Source organism: Falco punctatus (genome assembly GCF_963210335.1).
Source record: "Falco punctatus genome assembly, chromosome: 7".
In the NCBI taxonomy this organism is placed as follows: Eukaryota; Metazoa; Chordata; class Aves; order Falconiformes; family Falconidae; genus Falco; species Falco punctatus.
Genome location: NC_137587.1, coordinates 1816529 through 1834558, shown reverse-complemented (window position 1 = coordinate 1834558; position 18030 = coordinate 1816529). Strand labels below are relative to the sequence as shown.

Genomic DNA, 18030 nt, shown 5'->3' with positions numbered 1-18030 from the left:
GGCTTAAGGCAAGGGAACCAGAAGCCAGGCGGAATCCACATGCATACCTTTCTGAAAGGTTTAGTGCCAGCATGATGGCCCTGAGCTTTCTTTACATGGAGACATGCTAATCCCACCTCTGTTAGGGAGTCCACAAGATTCCAGAAATCAATCTGAAGTAGCAGTCCCTAAAGAAAAAGGTCTATTTTTACAGTGGTGATGTGTTGATGGTGATGCTGCTTTTTCTGGCAATGCTGGAGAAATTCCTCTTGCTGGCATTGTGCACCTGTGCACGACAATAATAGCTGGTGACTCAGGATGACGGGCTTTGCGACACTTCCATCTCTCTCACAGTTGAGTCACCAGCCGGGATGGGATGGGCCCAGCTGGGAAAGCAATGTGCAGGATGTGTCTCAAGTACACAGCCAAAGCAGACAGGTCCTTTTCATACGCCTGCCTGCAGGACTGTAGGCAAATAAGGATGGTTGGTGCAAGCCAGAGCAACTTCAAGGCCTAAGAGGGGCTGCGTTTTGTCCCTCCGTCCCCTGAACGCCTGGCTGTGGGGAGTTGCAGCAGCACTTTCTGGCTGCTTGGAGAGAAGGAGTGTAAACCAAGGCATGGGGCAGAGCTGCAGGGGACGGCGTCTCCCCATCCTCCAGCCATGTGCACAGAGGGCAGAGGTATGGCACCTGCTGCACAGGCAGTGGATGATGCACTCGGGAGCACATTTACTAGTGCGAGGAAGGGTGATCGTGTTTGCCAACACCTTCAGCATCCCACTGCCCTCCCCAGCTCTGGGAATAGCTGTAGTTAGAATAATTGGAGTGCTTGTGATTCATACTTACCTGAAACTCATTTTTCAGGGGAAGTCCTAGAGTAAACTTTTATTTTTTCACTTCTTCTGCAATCTTCTCTGTTCAGGCATTCTTTTGGGGCAGCATTAAGGGTGTATACGTGTCCTAAGGGTGCGTTTCTTTATCATAACGCATTTGGAGTTCTTTTATGTTTTGCGGGTTTTTAACTTCAAAATTTTGGGATTTCTACTGTGTTATGAGGGTATTTTCTGCGGTTCTTTCTTTTCATTCATTTCTCTTTGCTCTTCTATTGTGAAACTTCACACTAACCTTGCTTGTTCATCTAGAAATTACACAGTGGAAAAAATGCACTTCAGCATCATGTTACGCCGGTGTAACTGTTAATTCAAACATTCCCTCTGTGAAGAAAAACAAATTCTTCTAAGCATGTAGAAACTGAAGGCTCACGTCTGCTTTTACTTACCCTGACATCAGGCAGGAACAACACCAACAAGTTTCATTCGGGTGGAGTCAGTGGTGGAGAAGAAGTCCTGGATTTTCACATGCGTAAGTGTGCATTTTTCCAAGTATTGATCCTTCAGAATACATCCTCAGATAACGCAGGCTCTAGGATAACGCTCCCAAGGTCAGCAGTAGGGGCAATGAAGAGCTGGGAGAGGGAGGGTAGTGGAAGAAACTCCCCTGGTACTGTAACCCCATGGCGAGACAAGTATCTAGGAGTGGTTGCACACTGGAGCAACCCCGGTGGTGCCACCATGCGATGCAGACCTGCTGGCGGTGGTGGTGGGCTGGCTTGGTTGGTGGTAGAAGGCAAGTGGGAGCAACGTGGGCCTCAGCATGAGCTAAGCTCCCATGAGCTTTTCCAGCTTTTGAGCCGGCTCTTTCAGCCCACACCGAGCCTCACGCTGTTGCAGCATGCTTGCTCTGGATACCTACACTCTTACAACTAACCGAAGCCGAGCTGTTGCCCTCGTGGCTGCAGCCTTGTCACAGCCATACCTATAGGCAGCCTCATGCAAGCCAAAGCAGCCCCCAGCCCATATGCCAAATTATACTGACATGGGAAGGATATGACATCCTGGGAAGGATTTCGGCTAGGTAAAGCTTCTCCGACTGTTCCCTCACACTGAGGGACTTAAGGTTCGAATTAAGGCCCAGCAACAGGAAGAGATGTGACAGCTAAGCCAGGGGCAGCATGTATGAGTGGCCAGCATGAAGCCCCCTCTGTCTTGCTCTGCAGGGAGTAAAAACCATGTCAATTTTTTAGATACAGGAAATGATGGGGAACCTCTTATGGCTCCTCAAGCAAATACGTGATTTTTCTGACTTTTTTTGTCCTTTGTTTATGTGAATATACTTGTAACAAATGGTTTCTATTCTGGTTTAATTCACATTTTAGGCTGCATTTTGAGATTTTTTTTTATTATTTTATTTGGATCTGACACAAATCTCTGATTCCAAGTGCCCTTGGGGTTAACAACATCAGGCAGCTCTCATTTTATCTGAATGAATTGGGCTGAACTGAAATGTGAACTTTGGACAGGCCAGCTTACTTCCCAGATGTTTCTGTCCGTGGTTTTTCAGATGGTCCCACTTCCCAAAAGCAACTGGGGGATGGTCTCAGTGTGGCAATGTGGCCAGGAATTTTGATGTAATCTCTTGCATATGAAAAGGCAGGAGATGCCCTTCCAGCATTTTTTATTAACCATAACCCAGTCTCTGTGCAGTATCTATCCTAATTGCTCATAACTAGATACTGCAAGCGCGGATCAACTCTTTGGTTATAGGATCAATGTGTTTATCTTTCTGTTCATGGCTGTGGCAGGCAAAGCTGGCTGCCTACGCTACAACATTTCCGATCTCCACGCTGTCAAATAGCTGCCTGCACTTCTCAGATCAATCCAAGGAAAAAGCCCCTTTTATTTCAGTTTCTCCCAGAATTTTCCTTCACAAGAAAAATGACATATTTTGGGTTGTTCTCCTGGTAGAGCTGTGCTTCAGCAATGTGGGCTCCCAAGTAACAGTTAGAGGTAAGCTTTAAAATGTCTTTTCTAAAGCAAATTTCTTGTTTCTTTCCCACTGCTGTAGCTCCAGGTATGGGCAGTCTTGGAGATGCTTGTGCCCAGGGCCAGCTCAGCCCTCCACACTCCTTCCAGGAGCAAATTACAGCCCGCGTCTCTGTGAGTGGAGAGGGACTCACAGAACTAGCGAGCAGAATACAACCCACAACTATGAACAGAAGATGGGTTTAGGGAGGGAAGTTTTCCTGCCTCATTACTACAGACAGAATAAAGGTTACACCTTAGATGACAAGCTGAAAGTACTTCCAGGGACCTGTTTTGCTGGAGTCATCTCTGGCTGACAGAGGAGACCTGGCGCCAGGAGTGAGAGCCTGCTGAGAGCTTTTCACAGCTCCATCACCAACCTGTGATGGGGCTCTGGGCATGTCTCGTGGCCTTTTTGGTTTGTGTCTCCCAAAATAAAGAGCAAGGGAGATGACAATTCCCTTCTCCCCACCACTGTCTCTCTCATTTATTCACAGAGCAGAGAGACCAAAGGCTGTGGGTGTGGGATACCAGGGCCAGCAGGGCATGTGATGCCTCTGTAACACATTTTTACTGGGGGAGTCACAGAAGGCATTGGAAAACTGGGGCTTCTTTCCCAGAGCTAAGGAAATGTTTCTGTTACGGTGTAAGGAGCATTTTCCAGGCCCTAGGGATACTCCTCCTGCCCAACCTGTTGCCTGCTCCACCCAGCTCCACTGAGCCCACCACAGTACTGGTACAGCCCCTCCACAATATGTTGCACTTTCTTTCTGCTTGCTTCTCAGGGGGGTCCTCCTGGCTGGGGGCAGGGGGGTATAGAGGAGGGGATAACAAATGTTCATCTTTTATCAGCAGGGCAACTGAGAAACAATAGGAATGAGTGACTTGTGCAGGTCTAGAAGGTTGCCACCTGCGACCCTAAGCCCTGTGTCATGGTGGCCAGGATGGCTGTCCCTGCAGGATGCATCCCCAGGGCACCCTCCCACTGCAGCCTGGGAGCCACGAGGTCTCAGAGAGCTGGAGCCTGGAACTGGCTTGGCTGCAGGAGCTGGCAAGATCTCTGCAAGTCTCACTGCTCTCTGCATGACAAGGACAGGCTGCCTGGGCTACAATGGCAAATTGATCACCATGTTTCAGATGCAAGGTTGGGCTTAGTGCCAGCCCAGCCCTGTGATGTGTCCCCAGCAAAGGAGCTGGGAGTCACCACTCCTCAACCAGAGCGAGCTCAGGAGCTGCTGGCATACGTGTGTAGGTGAGGGTGGGGGCCGGTCAGGACACGAAGGGCAGGTTCGCACCCAAACCCCATCTATTTTGCGTTACTTGGGTGAGGACAAGCAGCTGTCAAACATTGGCACCGCTTCTGCAGCCACTTCACATCACAGGCAAGCCAGAGCTTAAGGCTTTGGCTGCAAAAGCAAAAGCGTTGCTATGAGGTGTGTTTTCATGCCTGAACCTTGCTTTCTCCAACTAAACAAAGCATGTCTTTACCTCAAACTTGGATTTTCTTATCTTTGAGCTTCAGTTTACCCACATCATTCAGTGTCCTGCTTGCTCTTTGAGCCAAAAAGTGGGAGCAGAATCATCTGAAGGGGAGCTACTTAAATATTTCCAGCCTGACGAGGAAGAAAGAAGTATCAGACATCTTGCAGAGAATTTGTGATATTACCAGGTTATTTTCAAATCAGTGTGGTTCAGAGAAGTTACCCTGAGCATTTCAAACAAACAGCAAGCAAACTTGGTGTCTTTCCTTGCGAAGCTGCAGTTTGGCTGGCCTCCAGGAAGGGCTGAGCAGGAGTCTGGGCAGGGTCAGGAAGATTCAGGTGTTGCAAGCAGAGACAAAGGTCACAAACCCAAAGCAAAGGTTGGGAGGGTTGTGCATCTTTGAAAGCTCAGCATAACATCAGTTGATTACATGATGTTGATCACAAAGGTCACCAGCCTGCGGGGCACCGCAAAATGTGCTACCTTATGGAGGATGACACAGCTCCTGCCCTTTCCCACTGACAATCATACCTGAGGCTAAAGTACAGTGGTGAGATGCAGGCAGCAGAGGTACAACCTCCATGGGCTGAACCTCCTTACAGGAAACGAGTGTTTTTCTTTCAGATGTTCAGGCCATTTGGTTTCCCTTCCTTTCTTACAGGAATGGTGTTAAAGTGCAGTTGTCCTCTGCAAAGTGCTTTTACATAAACAGGTCCTGCCCCACCTGATCCCCGTGTGCATTTGGTCAGATCTACTGACTTGAGTAGCCAAGACAGTCAAACTGTTTTCTTACTCCTCTGATCCGTGTACAAATAACCAAGTGAAGCGTGGGCTCTCTTTTTTCCCCCCAGGCATTGTCAACAGACTCGGGCATGACATGACCTTGATGGATGTCATCTAACACAAAAACTGGCCAGTCCCTGCCTTCCTCAAGCCAATTTGCTCAAGCTCTCTAAGCATAGTAATGGGCTGGACTCTGTCTGGATCCCAGCTCTGCCGGGGTGATGCTTGGCAAACCGATGGTGAGCACCCTTCAAATTGTCAGCTACTCAGACTGGGGAGCCAATTATTCAAAACTGGGGAGTGGGAAGAGAAGAGGAAAGGGGATATTTGTGCTGCCGGCCTCAGGCCATAATGCAGGTGCTGAATTTAGGGGCATGGTCTCCTGTACTTCTCCCCGGGCTCAGCCGTGGAGTGCGTACGTATAGCATGGGACCCAGAGGTGCTGCCCGTGTGGACAGGCATGTTTGTGTTTGTCACCTCCATGTCAGGATGAGCCGGAGGCATGCTCCGCTCTCCTCCCCCTCCGCTTGTATCCTGTTTTCCCTGCGAAGGAAATCTGGGCAAGCGGGGCGGAAAAGCACCGGGGGGTCCCGGCAGCCACGGCAGGGCTGGGGCAGCAGAGGCAGGGCATGCTGCTGCACACCTGCCCCATGAGGCAGGTGCCAGCCGGGGGGCTGCCCACTGCCCGCGCCCCTGCCACCACAGAGCAGGATCCCCAGCCAGGGTACATCTGCTGTCAGATGGCCCCATCCTGAGGGGAGCAGCATTCAGGGGACTGTGGGCACCCCAGTGAGGGCTGCAGGGCACGGGGGGTGACACAGGCAGAAAACCACCCAAAGAACCATAGTATCATTGAGGTTGGCAAAGACCTTTATCATCAAGTCCAACCACTAACCCAGCTGTGCCAAGCCCACTGCTAAACCATGTCCCTAAGCACCACAGCTGTGCAGTTTTTGAACACCTCCAGGGATGGTGATGCCACCACGTCCCTGGGCAGCCTGTCAGTGCCTGAGCACCCTGTCCATGAAGGAATTGTTCCCAGTACCCCACCTGAACCTCCCCTGGGGCAGCTGGAGGCCGTGTCCCCTTGTCCTGTCGCTTGTTCCGTGGGAGCAGAGACCGACCCCCCCTGCCCACAGCCCCTCTCAGGCAGCTGCAGGGAGCGGCCAGGCCCCCCCAGCCCCCTCCTCTCCAGGCTGAGCCCCCCCAGCCCCCGCCCGGCTCTGGACACGCTCCAGCCCCTCAGTGTCCCTCTGGCCGTGAGGGGCCCAGAGCTGAGCCCAGGGCTCGAGGGGCGGCCTCACCCGTGCCGAGCGCAGGGGAACGGGCACTGCCCCGGCCCCGCTGGCCACGCCGTGTGGGACACCAGCCAGGGCGCTGCTGGCCTCCTGGGCCACCCGGGCACACTGCTGGCTCAAAGCAGGCACTGCCCCAGCCAGGTGGACTTTCCTCAACCACAGTACCTTGCCTTCCAACTAGCTAATCTCTTCCCAACACTGCGTGGCCATAAAAGCGATAAATGCTGGTGCAGTGAGGTTGCCAGCTCCCTGTACAGCAACAAGAATTTGCAGAAAAGAACATTGATGTCAAGAGGGAAAAGGTAGCAGATTAATCATAGTGTCATCACTCAGGCTGGGAAGGTGACCTTGTGGTGTGCAAAGCAAGGGACAGAGGTGGCATTGCCTGCCAGAGGAGGGAGCAGAATTCCCAGAAGAAAGCAAATCAGCCTTCCAGTGATCCTTCCCAGTTCCTAGTGTCCCCAGCAGTCATGCTCACCTCTGATGTGGCTCCTCTCCAGCCCCAGTACTCACTTGTGCAGCATGATGTTGAGCTCCTTACAAGGTGCCCAGGGGCTGGGGCAGCACTGCTGCAGTTTCTTGCCACAGCACAAGGACTCAGAGTTTACAAACACTTTTTTACAGAAGTTCCCAGCTGAGAGACAAAAATACCCTGCATATGATACCTCTGGGTTTAGATGACTGCACTCTTTTAATCAGATACTATGGGGGACAAATTTTCTGGCTTGTCCATATATGTGGGGGATGTTCTGGGGTAATTTGCAAAACCATCCTTTTGTTTTGTTGGTTAGAAAGTTAGCAGAGACTGACACAAGAGAGAGATTTAAGGAAGTCAGGTGCTAGCACCCCCTCCTCCATGGATCCATCCTTTTGTGGAAGGACACAGCAGTTTCTTATGGCACGTGGCAATAATCCTGCACTTGACCAGGACTGTGATGGAAATGCCCAGAGAAGAAAGCAGTAGATAAGCACAGAATAGGTAATGTGAAATCTGCTGTGGGCAGATCAGGGGGAAGCATGATCTGAGTGATAAACATGAGGTGAGGTGGCAGAACATGTCAGCTGGGTGGTGACCTGGGGAAGACCTTATAGCAGCCTTAGAGTACCTAAAGGGGCCGGCAAGAAAGCCGGAGAGGGACTTTTTACAAGGCCTGTAATGGCAGGACAAGGGGGAATGGGTTTAAACTGAAAGAGGGTAGAATCAGGCTAGATATTAGGAAGAAATTCTTTCCTGTGAGGGTGGTGAGGCACTGGCACGGTTGCCCAGAGCAGCTGTGGGTGCCCCATCCCTGGCAGTGTCCCAGGCCAGGCTGGATGGGGCTGGGGGCAACCTGGGCTGGTGGGAGGTGTCCCTGCCCGTGGCGGGGGGTGGGAGCTAGGTGATGTTTGAGGTCCCTTCCAACCCAAACCATGCCGTGATTCTGTGACAGCAAATGCTTCCAACATGGAACAATGCAAGCAGGACCCATCCAAGAGGGAAAGCAAAGTGGAAGATGCAAGCCTGTGATAAGCTGTTACAGACACCGAGCTGCACAGGCATCAAAGGTCTTGGAAAGAGGCAAAACAGAGGTGATGAAACTATGGGGCAAAGGTGGCACAGGGGCTGGTCCCTTTCATAAGCCCGTTATTGAAGAAGGCTGATGATCCCTGAAGTCTGGCAGGGTCTGGGGATGCTGCTGGGAGTCAGGCAGAGTGAGGGATCTAGCCCTTTCACCGTCAAGTTCTTGATGTTTGTGAGAAGAGAGGCCACCTGAGGGGAGAGTGGATTAACCCATCCAGCCCTGAAGAAGTCGTCGGCCAGGTCCTTTCAGAAGGAGTTACAGGAAGACCCCTAGTGAGGGATATAAATAGAAACATCCAGCTCACCGCCTTGTGAGACCTGATTTTTTTTAAGGTTTATCAATTCATGTACACAGCTCAGGTCTTTAGTTGCTGTGAATGTGTCAGCCATGAGCCACAGTCAAATCCCAAGAGCCGGATACACTGTCTATAAGTTAGCTAAATAAGTCCACGGCAATGAGACACCGGCTCCGGAAATCCACAGATAGCTTTAGCCTTAAGCCAAAGAAATAAAGCCCTTGATTTCAAAAGGATGACATCTTGATCACAGTTTGAGGTTGCTCGGGGTTGTGTTTGATTTCTAGAGGTGGTACAACAAAAACATTAATTTATTTGGTACTTCACCCCAGTGAGATATCCGTAATAGCTGTACCCCCACCCCCAGCAGCACTGCCCGTGTCCACATAGGAACAGGTCCGGGATGCTGTACTCAGATGCGTGTGTGCAGGAAGAAGGCTCTTCCACACAGGAAGGGTATTTTTATAAACAGGAAGTGTATTCTCCTTCCAGATTTACTTCTGTGTCCAGTCCTGGTGTAGGTGGAACTGTCTGATCAAGAAGAAAACAAGAAGCTCATTCACAGGATGGCAGAGCAAGTTAGCACATGATAGAAAAACACACAGCAGCCTGTTGCTATTCTCAGTTTTGATTTGAGAGGGGGAGTCGTGCCACCGAGTTTAGTGAATTGACTTGAGCTGCATTTGGTAATAAAAAATCAGAAGGATGCTACATGGTACAGTTTTTAAAAGAAACAGAGTGATAGTAGTGGCAACATAGCACTTTGTTGACTTCCACTAGTCCATCCTAGGTGAGTGGTGCTATGTATCTGCATGAGTTTGCAGGATTGAGGCCAGAAGAGGTACCAACTGATGCATGAGTGTGTCCACCCCTGGCCATGATGCCACCTCCTCCTCTCCCACTCTCTTGTCCCCTTCTGCCTTACTGCATTGGTGGGCTGTAGCTTAACCTGATTTTTTTTTTCCACTTTTATTTTGGACAGTATGCTTTTTGGATGCAATGGGAGTAAGGATCTAAACGAGAGATAATTCAGCCTCTGATTTCTTGTGCAACGCATCACCCAGTTCCATACAAATGGCTCTAAAGTGGCACACAGTGGTGGCAGCAGCCGCAGTCGCAGGCTGTGCCCATGCAGGTAGTCTCCTCTGTTAAACTCGGGGTGCACACTCCCACAGCAGCCCTCCCTGCTGGCCAGCAGCCCTTGCTTCTGTGCAAAGTGTCAGCTCTCGTGATGGCCCTGCTGTGCTCCGTATGCACATGGCAAAGCCTGGCCAGCCCAAGACCCTGTAAGAGCAGGACCAAGGGAGCGGCACGGGGAGGAAGTAAGGTATGTGGGAGGAAGTGTGGGGGGCTGAGTTTATGAGGACGATGTGTGGAAAGATGGTGCAGGAACAGGGAAGATAGGGATGCTTTTTTGGAGACCTGGAGATGAGGCAAGGAGGGTTGGAGAGGACCAGAGGGCTGAGCCATCCATGAGAGCACAGCAGAGAAGTGTGCAGGGTGGAGTCCAGAGGAGTACACTTGCTGTTCTCCTGGGCTTTTATCGCTGTTTCAAAGCTTTGAGCTGTGTGAGAAGGGACAGGAGTTGCAGCCACACCGTCCTCAGCATGTCTGTAGCCTGGCACACAAGAGGGGCTCTGCTGCAGATGAAGCATCACTTTGTATGGCAAACAAGCCTTGCAAGGAGCCCTGCAGCGATTCTGAGGTGTGCCTGCATACACCCACCCTCTCCCACTGCATGGGCCAGATATAAAAGTGTGAAGTATCAACTCCAGGGACAATTTACTCAGGTGAAAAACTCAGGAGAAGATGCTACAGCTGTAAGTTGGTGGCCGCTGGGCATGGATAAACATCTCAGGACATGTCCACCCAGCTGGTGCTGCTTTAAACTGGCCTTCCCAGGTGCTGCCAGCAATGGGACAGGAGCTCGATCCAAATGTCCTCGAGCACGAAGGAAGCTCCTGGACCCTGATTTAAAATCACTCAAGCCTTTTCCTGTAAACTAGACCAAAACAGATGAGCAAACCTAAATCCTGCTCTTCCCTTTGGCTTCAGAGGTGACAAGGGGTCAATCTGGATTTGTCACTCTGTCCTCGTCTTTCAGCCTAACAAGCCTGATTTATATAATGATACAGGAATGTGCAGGAGGATAACACGTTTGTTGGCACATGTGTCCCTGTACGCACACAGGAATCGTAATGCACGGCTTTACTGCCTGGTGATGTCAGAAGTGCACCGTAAATATTTTTTTCTAAATAGAAATCCCTCGGAAAGGTTGGTCGTTTCGCCGCTTGCCTTTCCAGTGAAACAACAAGTGAAATCCAAATGTGACAGAGCTCTAACTCCTGCCATGATGGTGGTTTCCCCCTCGAGCTGCTTCTCGGGGCTGCTGCTGCCCTCTTGCTTGGCCTCTGTGCCCAGCCACCTCCGGCCCTGCCAGAAACACGCGTGCTCCGTGGCCACCGGCCCTGCCAGGGATGCTCAGGCTGCTCTTCCAAAACGGTTGCAAGTTCCAGCCTGCTTTGTCAGGCCATTTTCTTTTTATCTGTTTATGTCTAGACCAGTTTATGACTAGATGAGTTTAGTGGGAGGAACTACATATTTCTTACATAGTTCTGATTTCTCAGAATGTGAAGCTATTTTCCAGAGAGCTAAAGACGTTAGAAAGCAAAGCATATCTGCTCCATTCAGATTGAAACAGCAAATTATTTTCTTCAGCTTAGACACCCTGATTAAATCCTGGCTAGTTTGTCAGCGTGTTTCCAAGCCGTTAGAATTCCTTGTGTGGTCGGGCTGTGTCTTCAGGCGTCTCCAGATGAGCACGGTCCGTGGGGCCGTGCCGGGTTGCCCTTCCAGAGGCACAGGGGCTTTAACTCGCCTCAGTCAGCGGAGCTGCAGCAGTCTGAGACCTTGGGATTTGGGAATTTTGAAGAGCGACGAAATACCTCAAAAAACAAAGCAGAAAGATTACTCACTGAGATTTCATTCACATATTTACATGCTTATCTCCACCAAAGATTAAGAAAAAGCACATAAATTCATTCTGGGGTAGCTTCTGCCCTTATCAGTACCTGGCGGTCCAATGGCTGGCTGCTGAAGTGGACCATGCAACGGGTGCTGATCTGGGGCGCAGCAGAGTGCAGCGAGAGTTGTTCTGGTTTTATACCAATGCGACAGAGCTGAGCATGGCTCCTTAGGACTCCCGGTGCTGCTGGAGTAATACACACAACGCCTGAGGGAGCTCTCCGGAGGAACAGACAGTCCTAGGTGGGTTTAGGGAGGAGCACTCAGTGCAGCGCTGCCACTGCCTGCCTCCAACTCCAGGGTGTTCTGATTTAGCACATACGTGCTACGCGCGTGCCGTGCCGGACCAGACATTTGGGTACCAGCTCTCCTTACTACGGCCAAGGTGTCTTGCTTGTGCCAAACATCAAACCCAAGGTCCCAACATCAAAGGCAGATGATGCCACCCAGCACCATAACACAATTAAGAAATTGGGGGAGCAGCTGAGAACACTGTTTATCAAGGGTGGCCAGAGAGCTCTTTCTTCTTCAGTACGCAATGTGCGACCCTAGAACTGAAGGTGCTGAGAGCCAGGCTGACAGACAGAGGCCCAGAAGCTTGGGGAGCAACAGCCTGATGACATAGTCTACTCTGGCCAAGCCATGGTTTCCCCAAACCAGATGTTACAGAAAACAAACCAGCTCCCTCCAGCACTTGGACTTTCTCTGTTGCATATTTGTGTCATAACAGTGTTCAGTGGCTCCCAGCGCCGTGCCTGGGGCAGAAACCAGCAGCACCAGCTGTGTCTCCCTCTTCTTTCTCTTTCCCATTGCTAGCCGTGCCCACTCCTTCCCTTGCCATACCAGCACCAGTCTGCATGGAGCTTGATATCCCAGGCTCGCACAAGCAGACCTGGGGAGACATAACTGGAGGTGCACATGCCCAGGATACACCTCAGGTACCAGCTGTTTCGGTGAAGACAGATTAGGTTTAAAGGTACGATCCCTCTCCTCGTATGCAGCGTGCATAATGCATAGCTCAGCCCACATCAGCCGGCACCAGGGGGTGACACAGGGCACTTGCAGCTCTGCTGCTGCTGCAAAATGCTCTTCTGCAGGGGTGTTTCCCATGTCTGAGGCTTTTACCTCTCCAGTCCTTGAAACATAGCGGACTGCCGGTCTAAATGCTGAAATCTTATCTGTAAAAGTCGATGGTCATGGTAATCCAACCTCCTCTCATTTAGCTGGCATTTGTCATTAAATAAATAGTGTTCTTCCTCTTTCTCCCAATTAGATAGGTGCAATCAAGAGCAATTCCGGTTCAGTGTCAGCTTAAAACAGAAACCGAAGGCCTGGAATAATTTGTGTTTGTAAGAAGTTATTCATGGAGGCGCAAGTGCCAGATCAGCAGCCCAGGGGACCGCGAGGCTTACTGAGAAATGGCCTGATTCCCTGCAAAGTCCCTGTGCCTGGTGTTTCCTGTTGAATGGCCCTGCATCTCCCAAAGGCTCCCTGCCAGTAGGAAACGCTGATCTCCTGCGAGCAGGTAGGATTTCAGGCAGGAGCGGTGCTGCAAAGTGTTCCAGAGCAAGTGCACGGGGAGCTCAGCACTCGGGAAACCCACCGCCTTGACTAGGGGAGGGACCAGGGCACCCAAGCCCACCAGGTACCTGTGCTCCCCACCGGTGCCACAGCCACCCCTCCAACAGAGCCTGGACCAAAGTCACCCAGTACCTTCCACAACTCTCCCAGAAAAGGAACATGAAAAGAGAAAATAATAACAACAAAGGATGTAGCTGGTTCTCTGCGCTTATTATTAGCGGAGGAAGGGCTGGGATTAATCACTCCCGCAGAAGCAGCTGTGAAGGATGGAAGTAGTTGATCAAAGTGGACTTTGTTATTCCTGCTGTATCATTCTGCTGAGCAATGAGAACTAGTGTGAGGCGCAAGAGCTTCAAAAGGACTTTAATGACTCCAAGGCTTGAACCAAGGACACTGCTGGAACTAATCGAGAAGGAAATCCAGGGCAAGGTGGAAATGATGGAAATGAGTGCTTTGGTCCAAGGAATTTTTCCACATCTTTCATTTCCTAATTCCATACCTTTGAGGTAATAAAATTTACAGTGATGGAAAAAAAAATAGTGGGACAATGGGAAATGTTCCTCTGTGGGATGGGGCTACGTGTGGCCTGGCTACACCTGATTGCCGTACTGCTGTGTGAGGGGAACAGAGGGCACAAGGATCCACGCCATTGCACCCCCCGCAAGGTCCCTCAGCCTCCTCCTGTCCCAGAATAACCCCTCCTACTGCTGGGCAGTCGAAGAGCTCTGCTGAGACCCGGGCACGCTCCCTTTCCTCCTCGCTGGCCACACAGATGCACAACAAGCACCTTCTGCATCCTTGGAGTGTGTAGCCTTGGCATGGCCCCGCTCTTAGCTGTGGGGACAATGAGCCACCCTGTGCTGCTGCTGGGGACCGCGGCAGTGAGCCACGAGCGGGCACAGAGAAGCTCTGAAGAGCGGCTGGGGGTGAGCTGTGGGGAGCAGGGCTCGTCCACACTGAAACTGCGCTGACTTGGAGCTCTGCCGTGCGTGAGCGTAGCCCCGTCTGCAAGGCAGCTCTCCCCCTAAGGTGGAAAAACCCCACAGGCTGTAAGGGATGGCTTTGTTAATGAGACACCCACCGTGTCCCTCGCTTCTCTCTTTCCTTCCTTCCTCTCTTCCTTCCTTGTTTCTGTTTATAGACCAAATGGATCCAAAAGAGCATTTCCTACTGAGCAGTACTACCTTCTCTGAGCCAGTCAAGGACACATCGTCCACAAGCAGCCTTTTCTCCTGCTAACAAAGTACTGGTTTTCTCTTGAAAGAAAGTCCATGAGGACTTTCATGTCCACACAGACTCTGAGTCTTATCAGAGCTTGTCTCAGGGCCCTCACCGGGTAAAGGACTTGGTGCTTTCCATAAACCTCGACTGCCATGGAGACAGGATGGCATCTCTGGGCAGCTCAGATGCAAAGGTTCGCCTGTAGACACAAGCCCCTCTCAAAGCTCTGCACTGTCAGCCCTGCAGAGCTACTACCATTTGCTCCACCACTATTCGGGCATGATGTGGTCCATTTGCCTTCAAATGGCATATCGCTTTCCTGAGTAAGGAAAGAGTAAAACCTGTGTCAGACTTCTCATAAGCAGAGTGGTGGGTGTCACTGAATGTCACCTGGTGGGGTGGGTCCTTCTTCAGGCAAAGACCACAGCATGAGGCAGGCACCTCTCCCACCTCTTCGGGCATATACTGGGTATAGTGGAGAGCACCAGAGCAGTCGAGGTAGCACCCTTCTTGAGAGCGGCAGCAGGGATTGGAGACATCAGACCTGATGCTGAGCTCTCTCCTGTTGGCTTTCCACCAACTTGGTCTTGTAGTGAAAAGCTCAGCTCTTCCAAGGCGTGATGGTGGGCAGCCTGAGCAACAGCCAAGAAGATGGGTGAAAAGCGGGAGGCCTAAGGGTTCAGAATGCTTCGGCCCACTTCCAAGTCTCCTGCTGAGCCCAGCGTGTGGACGCAGCTGTACCCCCGTGCTCAGCTGAGAGGAGGTCAGCAGCACCTTCCCTGCCGGAGCCACCGCCTTCCCTCGCTGCTGCTACCAGAAAACACCAGAGAGGCACAAGCGTCAGGGAGTATCTTCTCTGCCGTTTTCTCCCCCTGCTCCCTGCAAAGACCTGTGGCTCTGTTTCTTGTCACTTTTGTCAGGAAGAATCCAGTGTGCATTTTGTGGTTAAAAGTCAAAACTGAAAGCAATTCCCTCCCTTCCCCTTCCCCAAATCCAGCAGCTGTTGTTGGCTGTTTTGCTTTCTCAGCCTAAACGTGCAGCAGCACATTCTGGTGAGGGGCAAAACAAACAAGCCTCTGGAGAAGGCTTGACAGGATGAGAAATGGAGAACCAGGACCACGTGCCTCCAGAGGGAATGCGACACCCCGCCTGCTGGACCGGGGGGTGAGCATCTTGGCTCTGTCGCAGCATGCTCAGCGCTGCGTGGACTCAGGGACGCGGTGGGCTTTGCTAAGTCACGTTGTGCTGGGTGTGTTACACGCAGGGCAGGAGCTGCTTGGCAGAGAGGAGTACGTGTATTTTTGGTGGAAGGAGAAGGACTTCTCGGAAATACTGCACTGGGCTCGATGCAGATGGGACCCCCTGAGCTACCGCCTCCGAAGTAGCTGGGCTTGCTTTCAGCTTTCCTGAAGGGATGGAGCCTTGTCCTGCTTGCGACCCAGAGCCCCCTGCAGCAGCAATGCACTGTGACTCGGTCGGTGTGTGCAGGCTCCCGCTTCCTCCCTCCCAGCCTGCTTTTGCACTCTACAATGGGCAAGGTGGACCTGGCCTGCCTGCAGCTGTCTGCGTCCCCAGGGACGTGACATTAGCTGGGGCAGGGAACTGCCACGGCTGCATCCCCTTCCTCCTGCTGTGGCGATACTCCCTGGGGGAGCATCAGGACATGCTGAGCTTCTCCTCTGCTCCTGTGTCCTGCAAAGGGCTAAGGAGGGCAGGTGCCTCCAGCCCCTGAGAGTGAAGAAACCTAGTGCCTCCTGCTCCCTTTTCCTGACAGCAGGAAGGCTGCGGGGACGGAGGGTCCCACTCAGTCCCACCCTAGGAGCCCTTCTCTTGCAGTCCCAGCCAGCAGGCTTTTTAGCAGCCCCCAGAATGCAGCCTTCCCCTGCAGGAGGGGCAGGGTGGCGGGGCGAGCTTCACGTTTGCCACCGGCAAGGTCTGGCAGAAAGCAGCCCGCGCCGGTGGGCAGCGCTTCCCTGCAAAGCCCCTTGGAATGCCCCATATCCCTTGTAGTCAGCGGGCAGAGGGGGAAAGCTGGGGCTCCAGGGATGGCTCGGAGGAAGCAGAGCCCCACAGCCTCAGCGAGCGCGGCTGAGTGGGTGGAGTGTGGCATGCTGAGAGGGAATTGCCTTTGTTATTTCAACACATATTAATTCAGAAATTCAGTTTCTGGTGATGTCCTGAACTCTGCCCCCAGTGTCACCAGCATCCCAACTCTGCCAAAACAAACACAGACGCTTGGACAAATAAACAAAACTGCAGCCCTCCCCAGCCCTTCCCCGACCTCCCCTGGCTCGTGCCCAGCTTCACACCAGCACCCTTCTCCTTCAGACCCTGCTGCCCAGGTACCTGGTCTGTTTGGCCAAGCAACTGGGGTGAACAGTTCCAGTGCAGAGCAGCCAGCCACCGCCATCACACACAGAGCCCCAGACCCCAGCTTTCCCCCCACCAGCAGCCCCTCAGAGGCCGGCAAAACCGGAGGCAATGCAGTGCAGACGGCATTGCCCGGCACTCAGCAAGGCTGGCATTCCTTCCCAAGCAAACCCCTGGACATTCAAAATATGCATCTTGCTTGGAAGCTGCATCAAGGGAGGCAGGAGCATCTCTCTCCCTCAGAGCTGGGGTGCTGAGGGGCATCCCGAGGGCAGCAGCTTTCACACAAGCCTAAGGATGCGCTGCCTGGACTCCTACACATTTGGAAGATGCGTAGAGCTGATAGGACTGATTTCTTCCCAAAATTACTCTATGAGCAGCGGAGCTGCATGACAAGAGACGTTTGCTTGGATTTTGGAAACATCTTCCTATGAGGTCTTATTTTCTCTTTCTTTCCCTTTTTTTTTTTTTTTATTCCCTTCACAGGTGTGAGGGCACAGCACAAGCCACATGAAAAAGCCAGTGGATCCCAGACAGAGGCTGGTGGGAAGGGGGGAATGTGCAGTGAAGTGGGTTTTATAGAGCAAATGTATTTGAGATATATATAGATATATATATGTAGGAAGGAAAAGCAAATATGGCCAAGTAAGTTAACACTGGTGACAAATGAAGGCAAGACCAGATGGATCAGCTTGGCTGTGTGTCCTAGGCTGACAGCAATGGGAAATACTAATCTCGGATCAGTCTGGCAAGGGCCAGGCCTTATGCAAGCCCCTCTGTACAGAGGAGACTGCGGCCCCTTCCCAGCCCCTTCCCAGTGCCTACTTGCAGCCTTGAACCCAGCTACAAGCTTTAAAACCATAGCTGGTCCACCCAGCAGGGCAGCATCCCCGGCACGCTGCTAGCGAGGCACAAAGGGCCCCTTCCCGGGAGAGCCCCCAGGCTCCCGGCACAGCGCAGGCACCCAGGACCGGGCAAAGCTTGGCTGGATTTGGCTGGGCTGAGGAGAGCCGCCCGGCGCTGCTTGGGAAGCCGTGGTGCAGCACGGTGAGCAGGGCTGCACAGCAGCCCCGAGCAGTGACAAGTCTGGGGGTCTGTGCTCCTGGCTGGGGGCTGGGGGCTCTCCTGTGCCTGCCCTATAGACACCCGGTGTCCATCCCGGCTGAGACCAGGCAGAGTCAATAGGGACAGCGTTAATTTTCTTCTTAGTAGCCGGTGCGGTGCTGTGCTTTGGATTTGCCGTGAGAATAATGCTGCCGGCACACTGATGGTTTTGGTTGTTGCTGGGTGATGTTTATACTAAGTCAGGGACTTCTCACTTTCTCAGGCCCTGCCAGCGAGGGGCGGGGGGGCACAAGGACCTGGGAGGGGACATGGCCAGGACAGCTGGCCCGGACTAGCCAAAGGGACATTCTATACCAGAGAATGTCATGCCCAGTATATAAACTGGCTGCTGCTCGGGGACCAGCTGGGCATCTCTCAGTGGGGGTGAGCAACTGTAGTGTGCATCACTTGGTTTTTTCCCTCCTTCCCTTTGGGTTTTATTCCTCTCCCCTTCTCTCTCATTACTGTTAA

At 52.2% G+C, this 18030-nt stretch overlaps 1 long non-coding RNA gene across 1 annotated transcript in view; it reads right to left on the bottom strand.

Moving 5' to 3' along the window:
• LOC308067312 overlaps positions 1–18030 on the bottom strand; it is a 65422-nt gene that overhangs the window by 38502 nt on the left and 8890 nt on the right. The window contains exon 2 of the long non-coding RNA XR_013929519.1: positions 1–18030. This exon is cut by the window's left edge and continues 38502 nt beyond it. This is a non-coding gene — a long non-coding RNA (uncharacterized lncRNA).